We start from the raw sequence: 16,836 nt of genomic DNA on the forward strand, positions 1-16,836 counted from the left end.
TCACTGCAGGCAGAGCTGAGCTCTGTGGCCAGAAGAAAGCCGGATGGCCTGTTTTACCTTAGCAGACAGTACTCTTATTTGTTCTTCTCCACTCTGCATCAGTTTGAGAGGAATATACCGCTGATCTCTCTGTGTGACGATCACTCCCTAATATTTGCTTTAGTCAGTTTGACTACACCAGTTTTTTTGCAAAGTAAATTTCAATAGGTGGCTCTCATCTTTCCTTGAGACAGCCTCGAGCCCCACATGGCTCCTGGAAAGAGGATTTCTTCACAGGGAACAGAAAGTCGTGCTCGCAGAGAGCCTGTGCAGAATGGATTATTCCCATTGAAAATGTCCTTTAGCCTGGAGGACTGTAGTCTTTGGGTAGAATCATAATAACAAGAACTTCACCTCAGTTGCGACTGTGATAATGAAAGAGGGAATAAATTGTATTTTAAATGTAACTGGTCATTAGAATCAGGTCTAATTAAGTACAAGTGTTTCAAATCTTTCTAATTGCACTTTTAATGGATTAAAGCCACACATCCTGATGGCTACAAATAACAAATGATCTATTAATCCTAATGCAATTCATAGACCGCACAACACAGACCAGTGTCTGTTTTAAAATAGGTTCACAAAAGATATTCATGTCACATAAATCAGGAAAAAAAAAAAAAACATTTTTAACTCTTGTTTTCGTGTTGCTCTTGTGCTTGTTTGTCTTTTCTTTGGTTTTTTTCCCGACAGCTGCGTCTGCAGGAATTGGTTGCAGCGTTCAGTCTGGAGTTTAACAGCTGCTGTACACCATTTCTGTTGCATGCAGCCGAACTCTGAATTTGATCCCATATTCACTTAACACATAGCACTACATTCACATTTGAATAACGCCTTCCGGATATTTATATGAGAGGACAGAGGAAAATCCTGGTTTAAGCATGATTTCACAACTGCGACAGGGATGGAAGGCAAACTTTTTCTCTAAAAACCATGCATGAACTATTTCCCATTACCCGTGCTGAGTCTGATGCAAGATATATCTTCCCATTGCTTTCACACTCCACCTGTTTCCCCTCACTGATAATTTGAACACTGAGTATTGGATAAACACTGTCAAAGGTATTTGCTGTTAAATCAGCAAAATGTTGAATTCTGCTAAGGCCCAGCAATCTATTTCCTCAATAAATCCTGGAGGTAGTCTGAAAAAAAAACATTAAAATGAAACACCTGTTGTCTCTCGTTTTCCTCTGTCTGTCAATTTCAGGTACTGTTATTACATGACTGTCAGCAAGTCAAACAGCACCCCCTTTGCCATACTATTTCTTTCAGTTTCCAAGTATTCTAACTGGCTACACTTGTTCAGGTTTTCCCAACAGCCATAACATAACTGGTATGACGGTCCACATCTGCTGTGTAGTCTGATAACACCATATGCCTGAATGGATAGAACAGCCTTTCTATTATTATGTCTTTAATCATTCAGGTCCACATTCCCCTCTCTACCAGTTATGCAAATGGTGGACCAATCATAAAAGCTAATGGGGCAAGGAATGGTAAACCAACTGGCCATAGAGAAGTGCGGCTGAATTCTCCTCAAGGTTTAGGTCTCATTTGGATGCCCACCATGATGAGAAAACACAGCAGCAACAGAAGCACTCAGTAAAGTGCAAGCTTCGGAAATGAAACCGAGGTGATGGTTTCCAAAGTGTCATATTTCTGTGGGTCATACAAAGGCCAGCGTTGCCTCTCATACAACTGACCTGCAAAGGGAAAATGGAAAATGTGCAGTACTAGCACCTTACGCAGTACAATGCTGCATGCTTGTAATATGAGAGGCATTATTTTCCAAAAATGGGACTTAAGAGCCAGCTGTGAGAGAGCCTGTACTCCCCCATAGTAGAGCAACATAACAGTTTTGAGCTCGGTGCTAGTATGAGAGGGCTCATTACGTGGCTTTCAGTGTTTTTTTTTTTTTTCATTTTCACTGAGATGAACATCATCACCAAGATAATCAATAATCTGTGAAGTACAGCCACATCAAAGTTGGGCCCACAAATTCACAGTCTGTAGTTTCTCACTGGAAGTTGGACTTACTGCAACATTAGACTGAAACTACGAAAGGGTTGCAATCTGTATTGTTTTTCACCTCTTTTGAGTATTACAATAATACATATTATTGTAAAATTGATTTGCATGTCTTTGAAAAGCCAAAGACATGCAAAGATATAAATGAATGTAACTCATTTGTACGTTTTTTGTGGTTTTCTCCTTGGTAACCCCAGCTTGTGCAACTGAGAAATATGACAATTCAGTTTCTATTCTCACTCTGATCTCCATGGAAGTCTGTTTAGAAGTCCATGGGAAAATGAGCCTACTTCTCACTTGATTTATTACCTAAGTAAACATTTTCATGAGTTTATCGTCTGAATCGCTAGTTCTCAAGTCTTCTTCAATGCAGCATGATGTTCATTTAGTAAATATAATTTATTTTAAAACAGACGATAAAGCAGGGGATGCTTTAGGGACGTGGCTACACGCCGACCTGTCAATCAGGACAGAGGCTTAGCGATGCTAACCACGGCACTGTGGACATTAAAATAGACCTGAACTTGTTTTTGGGTGTTGTCTATGTTTTCATCTTAACCTTCGACCCTCTCACTGTGTGTTTTTACTTCGTCAAAGTTAATTGGAACATTTTGGTCGCCTAAAGAAACGTTCTGAGAACTAAGCTCGCTGGCTGTTGCTAGCATTAGCTGGTAACTTAAGGAAACGTTTACAGATTTTCTTTACTGCCGTACATGCAGGTAAATGGCGCCAGTACCCTAACCCTCCGCGTTTACCCACCTGTAAATCTCTGTGGATGACTCCCTTCAAAGGGGTTGAAAATTTTCCAGGGAAAATCAGCAGTTTCCCCTCTATAGCTTAGCGCCAATGCAACCATAAACAACGCCCCAGCTCCACCCTCTCAACAAAAATCATCTCCTCCGTTTTCAAAAACCAAGATGGCGGCGGCCATATTGCCAAACTCGAGGCTTCAAAATGGCAGTCCACAAACCAATGGGTGAGCATAGACAGTAAAATGAATGGACAAAGCGACACCGTAGACTTGCAACGGAGACCAGTGAAGGATATTAGAAGCACTTTTCCGGTGATGGCTGAGCATTACTACGCAGCCTCAAACTGAGCTTGATGACGTAGATGTGACGTGAGCAACCTGTCTGAAAGTTGTAAGTCTTCTGGTAGCTGTGCCAAGAGAAATCTCAATCATTCCGAATCTTCAAGAGACGGAGAGCGTAGGTATATGTTAGGAGATAGCATAGGCACAGGCTAATTATTGCTAACTAACAAGCCATAATGTGAGATACAAGGTAATGGAGCCTTTTATACATTGCCGTGTTTCTTTAGAAATAAACAATGGACAAATAGAGTCTTTAAACGGTTCAGATGTAAAGTTATTCGCTGTCAAAGTGACGCCAAAATGAATGGCAGTCAATATAATGCTAACGGCAGGTGATGGCTTATTAGCATCAAAATGGCTCCATAGTAGGTACGCTTTGCAGAGGCTGGCTTACCCCCTTGTGGGTGAGGTCACGGATGCTACTACATCACATATTTCTACAGTCTATGTGTGTACTGGACTCCAGCAGGGTCTTGGTGGTCTCGACGGACTCACTGGAGGCGAAAGCCGCAGCTGCAGCTGCCGTCTCCCATCAGATTTCCCCTGACAGGTGTGAACAAAGGACCCAGAGAAATGTCACTGCAGCATTTTTAAGTCTCTCGGACACCGCTTGCATTCAGGAATGAAACTGCCTTTGCACATTATGCAAATCATATTGACAGCATATCTAATGTTTTTATTAGACTAATTATGCCTAAGGTCAAATCTGTCCGTACACATTCAAAGCAAGTGTCTGGAAGTGTTTGGGTTGACCGAAAGGTTAGCTAATGCTTAATGTCTTAAGACAGCCTATCATGTAGCACTTTATGTCCGTGAAAAATAGATGTTATTGATTTCTGTCTATGACATGAGCACCAGTCAGTTAATGTTTAGCATGACAGCAGTGATGAATAGGAAAGATATGGAAAGATGAAAAATTTAGGAAACAAAATTCCCTCTGCACTCTTTATAATAGGCAACAAGCTGCTTAAAACATTGACAGAGCCACCTCTCTCCATCATGTGATGAAAGAGAGAGGACATTAATCATACACAGTGGCAAAGAGGAGCCACAAAGGTAAGGTTTGTCCTCCGAGGAGATTCTCTGTTGTCAGGGCATATGTATATTTAATAGGCTTGAGCTGCAGCAAAGTATTTAACAGCAGGCCATATTAAAAATATATAAAGCAGTAGAAAGGGTTGTATATTGTGTGAATTAGTCAGCTTTCTTTAGGTCAAAAGGTTACATTTCTGTCAGGATGTTCAAACCCCTTTGTCTAAAGTACTGAAGCGGTTTCATTAGTTAGAATGAGACTCATGTGTTGGTCAACTGAGGTAATTTAAGCCCCCCCAGTCGCTCCCTAAAGCTTTGACAAAAAACTATATGGAAATGAATAACATTTCTTTTTTTTAACATTTTCATTTTCATTTATTGTTGTAGGCCTTAAGTGACTCTTATATACATAATACATTTACATAACATGTCATGCAAGTACAATGTCTGTCATAGCTTACGTGCCTCTACGGCCCCTATTAGTAATATTGATAATTTAGACTTAAAGTGCCCATATTATGCTCATTTTCAGGTTCATAATTGTATTTAGAGGTTGTACCAGAATAGGTTTACATGGTTTATGGGAAGTTATATTTTTGTTGTACTGCACATTGCTGCAGCTTTTCACCCTGTGTTCAGGTATCTGTTTTAGCTACACAGTGAGACCTCTCACTGCTGTAACATCTTTGTTGGGAGTCGCACATGCGCAGTACCTAGGTAAGGATCATATCATCTAGCTAGCTGTTTGTTTCTACAACTTCAGTAGTACAAGGCAGGATTAGCCGGGAGACTTCTTCTAAACGAGGGTGCACTTCCAACTTTGCGTGGAATACCTGCAGAACAGGGACATGTAAGTAGTTCTTTTGTAGATTATGGTGAAGTAGTGTGTGTTGTAGCAGTGTTTTGACATTCAGAACAAGCTAGCATGCTAGCGCTAGCATGCTACGGTTAGCCACCTCATTTCGGCTAGTGATGTAAAAAGCCCTGCAGATTTTGAACAGCTCACCCGGAGACTGAAGGCAGGACACATTCAGAAACTGTATCTCACTCAAAACAGCATGGATGTTGTTTTTTTTCAAGTTTGTATACATGTGGAAGCACCAGAGACACAAAATAACACCCCAAATCCCAGAAAAAAGTCAGACAGCTGTTTAACAACTGCCTTGCTAACCTCAGTACCATTTTTGTTAAAACAATATGGCCGGAGTAGTGCAACCACCCAGGGAAATGTGAAAATAGAATCCAATCAATTAAAAAAAAACAAAAAAAAACATTATTGCACATTATTGTTTGGAGAGACTTCTGAGTTTTCCAGGTTTAAAAATATGTAAATATTAGAGGTAGTGATTAAATTCTCTGCGATTGAAATTGAAAGTTTTACACTTTTCACCCAGATGATAGACATATATGTGAATCAGTGGGAATGATGCCTTGCTTAAGGACCACAGACATATAGCAGATATTTGGTTTCGTTTGTCTTCCTTTGAATCCAGCTGCTGTGTGTGTTTTGGTTACAGAATCTTTGGGCCCATTATGAATACTATTATGAAGATCAGACCTGGGGAATGTATGTCCACATTGTGCATTTGGATTGTGACACGGCTGGCCTCTCACTTCATTCACCCATTCAAATAAGCCTGCCAGTCCAAATGCTTTAAAGGTCAAGTGTGTAATGTGTTTAGTAGTTCATTATCAAAATCTGTGGTGCCCGTTCACAAACTTGTCCTTTTTCATGAATATTTACCACCACTATCAATTCCAAGTATTCCTTTTGGCTTGAAATTGTATGTTTGCATTCACATGAACTGGGGTAAATGCTCCATATTCATGGGCCATCTTGAAATACGTTAGCCGCTGTCACATGATAAACTCACAGGTGCTAATGCTGCTAATGGGTATCGTCGCTTCCTGGCCGCGGCAAGTTTGAAGAAGGAAACATGGAGGACTAGCATGACAAGCCAGACCCACATCAAGATGTCGGGTCTGGGAACTCACCATTGACGGAGCTCAATCTAAGGGGCGGGATAAACGGTTGTCTTTCAAATTCCCTCTGCACGCAATAGGATAGAGCTACAACCAGGCAGAGAAACGAAGAATGTAGCGGAGCCAGTTGGTAGATTAAACTTTTGCCGTATCCGGTCGGCAAAACTCCGAACACATCTTCCTTTTTTAGGAATGACTTCAGTGCCGTTCTTTGTTCTTTTCTCAAAGAAAAGCTTAACTCCAAGTCTTCCAGAAGACCGCTGTTCCCAGCAGCAGCAGCCATAAGCCCGCCCACCGACTCTACACACGATATGATTGGCCTGACCAGAGTTTGGTTTATCCAGCTCACAAGCCAACAGAGAGTGCCTAGACCCCCCTGGCTGCAAATTAAATTTGCTGCCGCTAGGATGCGTCTAGATTTCTAGGCTAATGGAGGACCACACGTATTCAAAATCCAAATTTCAGGAACAGGAGTCTTCTTCTTTGCCCAGAAAAAGAAAAAGGATATTGAAAAGAGCAAGAGACCAGCTTTTTGAAGCGTGAAGGCTACCGTAGCTGTAATACGTACTTTGAACTGCGTGGTGTGAGAGAGTCGATTGCGATATATGATCTCAACGCTAGATGGGAGAAATTCCTACACATTGGACCTTTAAAGTTGTGGAGAATCTTTTTTAGCACATTTCACAGAGAGACTTGTTTTCTTTTCTTTTTTTCCCCCCAACCCAAACCCCCCCCCCCCCGCCCCAGAACACAACTCTTCCACAGGCAGAGCAGACACTGACACACCACCACACTGCTGGCAAAGCACCTAATGTTTTCATAGTCACTTCCTATTTGAAAGTTTGAATACTGCCGTTGTGTGACATACTGAACATCATTTAGATTTGGAACAGGAAGACAAATACAGACACATACAGAAACCCTTTTATTGGACGACAGGGATTTCTATGGTCACTCCTGGCTCATGTGGAGTTTTTATACGCTGTTGTTCTACATGTGCAAAGTCATTGTTTACTGGCAGGACACCTCAGACCTGTACATGTGCATGCAGTGAAGCAAAATCCAAATTACAATTCTAATGCACACTCCAAGCTTTCACCGCTACCCTCGATGTTCAAAAGTGCAAACATGAAAAACACTATTATCTTTTCCAAGACACTCCAATACACTACCGCTGATTTTTGGCAACAGTCGGTCCATGAAAAAGACAATCAGTAATAGCTCTCAGTTTTGCAGCAAGAAACTGCTATTACAAGGGGGTGGTGTCAAAAAGAATCAAAGATATGCATAAACAAATCCTACACGGAAGGAAGAAGAAGCAACTTTCAAGGAGAGGCTTTACCACCGCCGGTTCGGCTTTTTTTTAAATAAATAAATGAACAGATAAACAAAAAGCTGGCATTTAAAAAATGTATAATTTGCTGTAGAAAGAGAGTGACCAGAGAATGAGGCTCTTTCATGCCGTGATGTTTCAGAAGTAGTGCCAACTCCCAGGTTACACTGCATGTGTTTTCGTTTTATCAAATAAAGAAATCAAACAGTCAGAACTCAAATAGAAAAATGGAATAAATTGTATCCAGAGCATATAGTTAGAAGAATAATTAAACTTTCTAATAAATGCATACTGTAGATGGATATGCATGCACACACACACACACACACACACACACACACACACACACACACACACACACACACAGTGGAGCTGCCCACTCTTTTTTTTGTGCGTTGTTTGTGCGTTTTGTGTCTTATTTTCAGTTTTTCGTGTTTTTTTATTATTTCAATTTTTTTCTTCTTTTTTCTCTTCCCTGTTGTGTGATGTGTTCCCCCTTTGTGTTTCTATTGCATGTTAATATGGGGGGGGTGTAGTACGATAAAGAATGTAATGCTTTTTGCACTTGACACTAAGAAAAGTACTACAATAAAGTAATAAAAAAATAATAATAATGATGACATTACGTGCAGGTTCAGAACGCTGAACAAGAGATTTTTGGGCGACCAAAATGTTCCAATTCACTTTGATGAAGTGACAACACACAGTGAGATGGTCGAGGTTAAGGTTAAGATGAAAACATAGACACAAAAAAACAAGTTCAGGTCTATTTTTATGTCCACATGTCTCTCTGTTGCTTTACAACAAAGGGTTCTTGAATGGGAATTGACTGCATGAATACATCAGATTCTGCTGGAGGACAGTGTCGTGCTGTCAATGAAAGAAAGAGTTTGGAAATATTTTGTTTTTATTAATATTGTCTACTCTGTGTGTACTTTTGTGTGATCTTTTGTCATTATTTTCACAAAATGTGTAAAGACGGCCCCTTCATTTGAGGCATTGTTCAGGCAGCGCTTTAATTGTTCTATAATTAACACAACAGCATATGGGCGCAGGCCTTTGTTTTCATAAATACACTGAAAAATAGAAAATACTTTGGTTGAATACCCACATCTTCAGTGTGATGCAGTGAGCGAGTGTAACTCAAAAGCCCACATGGAAACTCAAGACATTACCATTCATTGTTGGGCTAATTAGAGGGTAGTTGGTGTGTCTGGATAAACTAAAGTAATTAGTCATAGATTTATGGTTGGAAGTCTGCTGAGACAGCAGTTGCCAACATCTACTGGAAGGGATTATTGCCTTTTCTAAGGAAGCAAAAGAAGAGGAGACTGCTTTCTAATGTGATTTAATAAAATATATAACTTAAGATATCTCCAGAACGGGACAGTAGGACACAAGAAGGACAGACGCATGTGTTCCAGTGCAAGCACAAGTGGTATAACACAGCAGAACATTACGTAACTTTTCAAACTGTCCTTGACAAAGACACTGAATTGCCCCAGATGTACTGTATCGCACCGGTTACTTCAGCACTCTGACCTCTGTGATTAAATGTACATGTCTGAGATATTCTTGCCTATAGAGGAGTCGATGTCAAACTGGACCTGCTGAAGTTTCCACTTTCAAATTACATTGTGTGTCAAGGCTAATAAGATATTCTTTGTCTACTGCAATAGTGTTGTGTTGTCAGAGATGAAACTAGTTATCATTCTCTTAGCATCAGATCGTTCCTGCTTAAACAGGGGCGGCGATGAAATAAATCAGCGGGGGAAGGACACATTAATGATTGGGCTGCGGAGGACTGTTCCCAGACAAATAGAAAACAACAGCTCCCACTGCTCATTTGTAGTTTGCTGTTAGTGAATTGTTGATCTTTTTTTAAAGATTATTGTTGAGACTTTTTTGCCCTTATTAGATAGGATAGCTGAAGACAGTAAAAGGGAGAGAGAGAGAGAGAGAGAGAGAGAGAGGGGGGACGACATGCAGCGAAGGGCCACGGGTCAGACTCGAACCCGGGCCACTGCGGTAAGGACTGAGCTTCTGTATATGGGGCGCACGCCCATCTGATAATTTTACTGGCATTCTTGAAATAGAACATTGTGTCTGCCCAAGAAGCACTTAAAGCGTAACTCTCGCCAAAATGCAACCTAGGGTCTTTTTGTGAATGTACCCGAGTCAAACTTTCATTTAAAAGCATAATTAGGACGGAAACGCCGCCATATTCTTGTTTTCGGTCAAATGGCCTTTTGAATGGGAGAGCTAGGGGCACTACTACGATAGCCTCAAAATCGCTATTTTTAAAACACTAAGAAGGCTCGACACAACATGAAACTTTGCTCCAAGTATCACCGGGGAACGACTCAGGTTAGCAGCATAGACTGTATATAGAATGGACCAACAGATCCCGTTGCTCTGGACGGAGACCAGTGAAGGCTATTAGAAGCACTTTTCCGGTGAGCGCCAAGCGTTACTGTGCGGCCTCCAACTGAGAGAGACGACGTAAATGTGACGTGAGCAACCTGTATATGTAAGGAGATAACATGGACACAGGAGAGTGTAGGTATATGTAAGGAGATAACATGGACACAGGAGAGCGCAGGTATATGTAAGGAGATAACATGGACACAGGAGAGCGTAGGTATATGTAAGGAGATAACATGGACACAGGAGAGCGTAGGTATATGTAAGGAGATAACATGGACACAGGAGAGCGTAGGTATATGTAAGGAGATAACATGGACACAAGCTAATTGTTGCTAACTAAAATGCTAGTTAACATTAGTAATTAAACTTAGACAGCTAATGTAAGTCGAGACTGCCTGCGAGCTTCTCCTGTACTATACGTTAATTCCTCTACTATGCGACAGTAAGTCGCGTGATTATGACACAATCGTTAGCCTATTTTTACAAAAACGTCTGCTACGGAGCCATAACGTGAGGTACAAGGTAATGGAGCCTTTTATACACTGTCGTGTTTCTTTAGAAATAAACAACGGACAAATAAAGTCTTTAAACGCTTCAGATGTAAAGTTATTCGCTGTCAAAGTGACGTCAAAATGAATGGCAGTCAATGGAATGCTAACGGGGGGTGAGTGCTTGTTAGCATCAAAATGGCGCCATAGGAGGTACGCGTTGTGAGGAGAAGCTTACCCCCTTGGTTAGCAGTTGTTGTTTACGCTATCCGTCATCTTGTCAGTCAAGAAGTGTCGATCTCCGCATCCGAATGAACAGACTCCATAGGAGGAAATGTCATTCTTATATGAGGCTCCTTTTTCAACTACAAGGTCAATATTGATTTTCACTAACGACAAAACAACAAATTATCCGTGCATTTATATGGAACTAAGCTTTAGGAGCTTTCCATCTTTACTCTCCTCCCTGTTACGTTGCATTCGGAGATTGACTATTTTTGACTGGCAAGATGGACGGCGACCGGAAAAAACCAACAGCTACAGTGAGTTGTTAAAACCTTTCTTTTTAGTAGACTCTGTGTACACAAACAATGTTCTCAATGCTCGAGTTCATGTGTAGAGCCCCCGGTGATACTTGGAGCAAAGATTCATGTTGTGTTGATCCTTCTTAGTGTTTTAAAAGTAGTAATAGTAGTGCCCCTAGCTCTCCCATTCAAAAGGCCATTTGACCGAAAACGAGAATACGGTAAATCTTAAAAGTGGTGTTTCTGTCCTAAATATGCTTTTAAACTAAAGTTTGACTCGGGTACATTAACAGAAAAGACCCTAGGTTGCATTTTGGCGAGAGTTACGCTTTAATAGAAAAGGACTATAGCTCTCATCTGGAAGAAAATGTAGGCACATACAATTGGTGCTTGGATCAAGAATACGGCGCAATGTTTGTCCATAGAGAGATTTACATTTATATTAAAAAACAAATTGGGGGTGTATGAGGAAATCTGGAAGCCATTTAACCAATTCGTGATGGGGGGGAGAACGACACATAGGGTAGCTTCTACAGAGGGGAAAATGCGGGACAGGATACCTAGGATTCAAAGGACTGAGACCTGTCTTGGAGGGTGAAGGTGTTTGTTACTGGCATTTAACTTTGCTAGTGGTACCATTGTATTGTGTAAATGATACTGTCACATAATTTGCTTTCTGTTTTGTTTTAGTTTTTTAGTTTTTTGGCTCTAGTATAACAGATGCTAGGAGAGAAACTTTGTTGTGGGTTGGCTCAGACCTGTTAAATACAAGTTATATTGTAAGTAAACAAAAATCAATAAAGACGTTGTTAAAAAAAAGAAAAAAAGGCACTTAATAGAGAGCAGAATTTGTCTAAAAGCTTTACTGTAATAATGCTCCGAGTTAGCTGTGAGTTAGCAGTGATGGATTATTTGGCCAGTCATTTTTTTCTTTTTTTGTACAAATACAGTTTACCACCGCACACAAAGAGACAGACAAGTAAACACACAAACAAACGGATGGATGGATATATACAAATACATAACCTCTCTGGAGGAGGTAATAAATATGTATATGGTTCAGGTAAGGGACAATCTGTAACCTCACAGCAGTTTGCAGCAATGTGAGACTGAGAATAATGTCCTGAAAGAATTGTAAAATCTTCAGTTGGAGTTACAGATCATTAAACTCCCAAGGCAGGCGTTTTCCTTTGCAAAACCTGAATGACATCATTTTCATTTGAAAGTTATGTGCGCTGAATGTTTTCAAAGTCATCTCGGTGAGACCAGACCCAGACTGGCAAAGCATGAGGTAAAAGAAAAATACAATTTCTTAGACTTTAAGGCGTTTTCTATACAGATAATTCAATTTCATTATGACAACATGTAGTCAGACAATAGGCAGCAAATGCTAATTGTACTATGTAACTATCCACACACAGACGTTCTCATACTGTAGCCCTTACGAGGTAAGAAAATTAATTCCAGATTTATCTGGGGTGACCTAGATATAACTAGAATTCCTGCATCTCAATTGAGAGTTAACATTTAGGATAATTTGTGCAAATTATTCTGTAAATGAGGATAAAGGAGATCTATCCTTATTGGATGTTAAATTAAAGAACCTAAGGGAAATGAAGCAGAGCCCACACACTGTATCCTCCTAACAGCCGGCTCTGACAAGTGATGCTGCCGTAAAGGGCAGAGTGTGGATGAGAATGAATAGTTTCATTTGACTGTGGCCTGTGTGTATGGAGGATGAGAATAACACTCTTTGATGAGGTACAGTAGTTTGATATCACTTCTCTGCTTTTCTATTTTTCAGTATCTATTCTTAGCCACTTCAGGAGAGTCTTGTCTTTGACTATTCAGTGGAAGAAAAGAAAAGGTACCGGTGACAAACTGTTTAACTGTTAAGGTTGAAGCTGCGATATTGTTAATTTTCCTAATGACACAACTCTATCTCAGCACATGAGGGGAATTTCCTTTCACTGCAAAACTGAAGCATGAAATAAATACCCCCAAAATCTGAAAAAGTGAAAAAGTTGTGAGGAGTAAAATCAAAACGTATACTGAACAAAATTATAAACGCAACACTTTTGTTTTTGCCCCCATTTTTCATGAGCTGAAAAGATCAAAGACTTTTTCTATGTACACAACAGGCTTATTTCTCTCAAATATTGTTCATAAATCTTTCTAAATCTGTGTTAGTGAGCACTTCTCCTTTGCCGAGGTAATTGTCATCTGTGAAGAGAACGCCATCGAATGTGAGCATTTGCCGACTCAAGTCGGTTACGACGATAAAACTGCAGTAGAGAGAGAGAGAGAGAGAGAGAGAGAGAGAGAGAGACCCTAACACCAGATACTGACTGGTCTTCGGACCCCCCCCCGTACCTCCCCAATACAGTAAAACTGCACATTTTAGAGTGGCCTTTTATTGTGGCCAGCCTAAGGCACACCTGTGCAATAGTGGATGGATGTTCTCGGCAAAGGAGAAGTGCTCACTAACACAGATTTAGACAGATTTGTGAACAGTATTTGAGAGAAATAGGTCTTTTGTGTACATAGAAAAAGTCTTAGATCTTTGAGTTCAGCTCATGAAAAATGGGGGCACAAACAAAAGTGTTGCGTTTATAATTTTGTTCAGTGTATGTTAACCTGCAATCACCACCCTCGCTACTGCAGCACTGCATATCCCAAAATATGCATACTCTACATGAATGTTGGGTACTGATTTGAGTCAGTGCAGCAATATCACTTTGAAAGCATTTCTGTAAGTCACACAAAAAGAAACAGATATGAGAACAATGGTGTAATCGGAGATATAACTAATTTGTTCAAACCTTCAGAGAGTGAATGATATGAAGGCTTGAGTGCACATCCAAGATGCTGCTCAGCTCCACAGGAACTTGTCAAGTTGGACTCAGAATTGGCAATAACAATTTCAGAAGTGCAGGCGTTTTTTTTTGTTTAAAAAAACTTTACTGAGTACTTTTTAGAGCCGCATGCTCTCTTTAGAGATCTGAGCTGTAAACCAAATGACACAATAGTGGTAGCAAATGGTATTTCAAATCCAGATCGGAAAATCTATTGTCCATCTCAAGTTGATGGAAATGTTCTTTCACAAATATGTGCTCATTCATGTGTAATTACTTCCACCAACTAATCAAAGTGTTCTCGTAAGCGTACAATCTGCCATTCAGAATCATTCAGAATACATACGGGCGAGTTGCTCGAATGGCGGCCGCCATGTAGCTCCTCCATCTTTAAAATACATTAGCCAAAGAGGGACATACCTCCGCCTTTCGCGCTTTTACACTCAGTGGCACGGTGACGAATGCCAGCCGGGAGATTGCTCGCGACTGCCGGCAGATTTGAAAGCCTGTTGAAGGTGGAGGATCACACCTATTCTCGACGACATGTAAGGGAGTCGCCTCGTCATCTTTGGAGAGTGTCTCTTTAGTTTTTCTTTGCCTAGGCGGTCTCACCGATCCACTTCCACCGGCTCTGTCTTTTGGTTTTTCTTTACCTTATTTCCCTCTTCCTTTAGCTTTCCCTTGCACCTCCGTCGCATCAACTGATCTCTGACTCTGCTCACGGAGAAAAATATGCAGCCTACGCTGTAAACATTGCCTTACACTATTAATCTCGTACAGTATACAGAACGGACAAAGTCGCACTGGAAGCCATGTTAATCTTGGCATACGGCCACCGTAGGAGTTAAAACGCGCTCGGAATGGGAGTGGCTAGAAAGTAATATTCAGTTGGTTGTCATATACAATTTCACCGCTAGATGGGAGACATTCTTACACAATGTAGCTTTAAGTCGGTTTCATTTACTCTTGTCTGTCAAGCAGTCCTCATTTCTACATTTTGATTGCAGGGTTCTGCAGTTGTGCAGAGTGCTCTGCAAGTTTCACTGCACAAATTAGGGTTGCAACTAATGACTATTTTCATTATTAGTTTCACAATTAATCGATGAATTGAGCCTCTAAAATGGCTAAAATAGTTAAAGTTTCCCAAACTCCATATATAATGACTTTATGGTTTAGTAGAAAAAGCAGCCACATCATAATTTCCAAACAGTGAATGTCTTGAGCGCCGTTAATGGATATTTTCTCTAAACTGCAGACCTCTGAAGCTGGTCCATTAGATATCCACCGACACAAACGCAGTAGTAACTGGAGAGTCGTATGGTGAAGCAGTGCAGCAGCCCAAATCTTTTTCACTGGGGGTTGTTAGTTCCTTTTGATTTGTGTTTGGCCGCCTGTCACCCAAACCCATTCCTTGAAATCACATCACTATAATGGTCTAATCAGCACTTAACGAGCCATGTTACATAAAATCAATGCACCCTCCAATTTGAGAATGCAGAATATTTTGGAGGAGCTGATGAAGGCTGGTGGAAGGGGCAGGACATGCTGTCGATACGGGGCTGTAATCGGTGGACAGGCAGGCCTGCTGGGAGCACAGGATGCACTTGCCCTTTAAGTTCACTGATCCTCCTGAGATCCAAGCTTTTACAGCAAAATCCTTTGTTTTGCTGACTAATCGAGTATTGATTTTAACAAGTTGTTAAGCCCAAATAAGGTTGTCAGGCCACTGCCAAACAACTCCTGTACCTGTAGAGGCTCCAGAACAGGGAGCCGTATCTCCCACTGGAAGTACCATTTGACTATTCTTCTTCATTTATTACATGGAGAGTGTAAACGGCATAACACTTTACTTTGGGCTGTTTTTTTTTTTTTTTTGGACAGCAGAACATACTGTTCTCACCTTGTTCCATGCATACATTGCCTTGTGGTTTGTGGGGGAGGAGGATGTGTGTCTGTGGAAATGTAAATACATGCGACACGCCATCGAGCATCACTCCCATGTGCAAGTTGTCACAGAATGTGTCAAGCCTGCAAAAAAGGGAGTGAATTACAAATCATGTTAAACACTGGGGGGTATCTCAACCTCACTGCTCCTATTGATGCGTAGCAAACAGTTCCTGGATGCAACCTGCATTCACTGCGCTGGACTATCACACTGCTGCCGATGGAAGCCAGCAGGTCCTTTGTATTATTCTTGATAGAACTGCAGAGAGAATATAACGATGCCAGCCTGTTTCTATTTCAGTAGACCTTGGAGCTGCAAATTAATAATATATTGTCGGCAACTCAGGGGTAAATGAATAAATCTGCAGTAGGTGGGGGATTTGGAAGGAGGAGTAGAAAGTGTCATAGAGCTACAGCACTACTTTGTGGTAAAGTAAGATATTGCACATTATGATGGAAGAAAGCAGATTTAAGTGGCATATTCTTTTAATAATAGGCTACATACCATTCATTTGGATTAATTTCCTAAAAGGGGTATTGTTTTAATTTTTCATCAAATCTTTGTGGTTTCGTGGCAGATTATTATTTTTTTCAATAAAGTTTTTATTTCTTCATACACACGTAAACATACAATCAAACTCGAGAACAAACACTTACCCCAACATCAACAGACAGTATATCCACCATACCACCCCATATACAAAGGCCTCCTGCAAATCGACATTTTCGATTTTTGAAACATCCAAAATATACATTCAGTACCATGTCTACAAATTTTTCCGTATGCCCTACCTACAAAAAGATACGTTCCCAGGTCCTCCTAAAATGTTCTTCTTCGTTCTTAATTCTAGCCAACATGCGTTCATATGATGCAACTTCTGACATCATTTCCATCCATTTTTTAACATCTGGGGCTCGTGGCAGATTATTAAAGATAACCTTCTTCTCCTGATTTCTTGTCTGATAGTCACCATGTTTTAACTTTGCTCTAAAGACACAGAGACATATGATACAGACACCATGGCCTCAACAAATCCCCCCATTATGTTTGGCACTCTCTGTCAATGAATCGGAAAATAGATAAGTTCTG

This window comes from Sander vitreus, chromosome 3 (genome assembly GCF_031162955.1).
Source record: "Sander vitreus isolate 19-12246 chromosome 3, sanVit1, whole genome shotgun sequence".
Classification (NCBI taxonomy): Eukaryota; Metazoa; Chordata; class Actinopteri; order Perciformes; family Percidae; genus Sander; species Sander vitreus.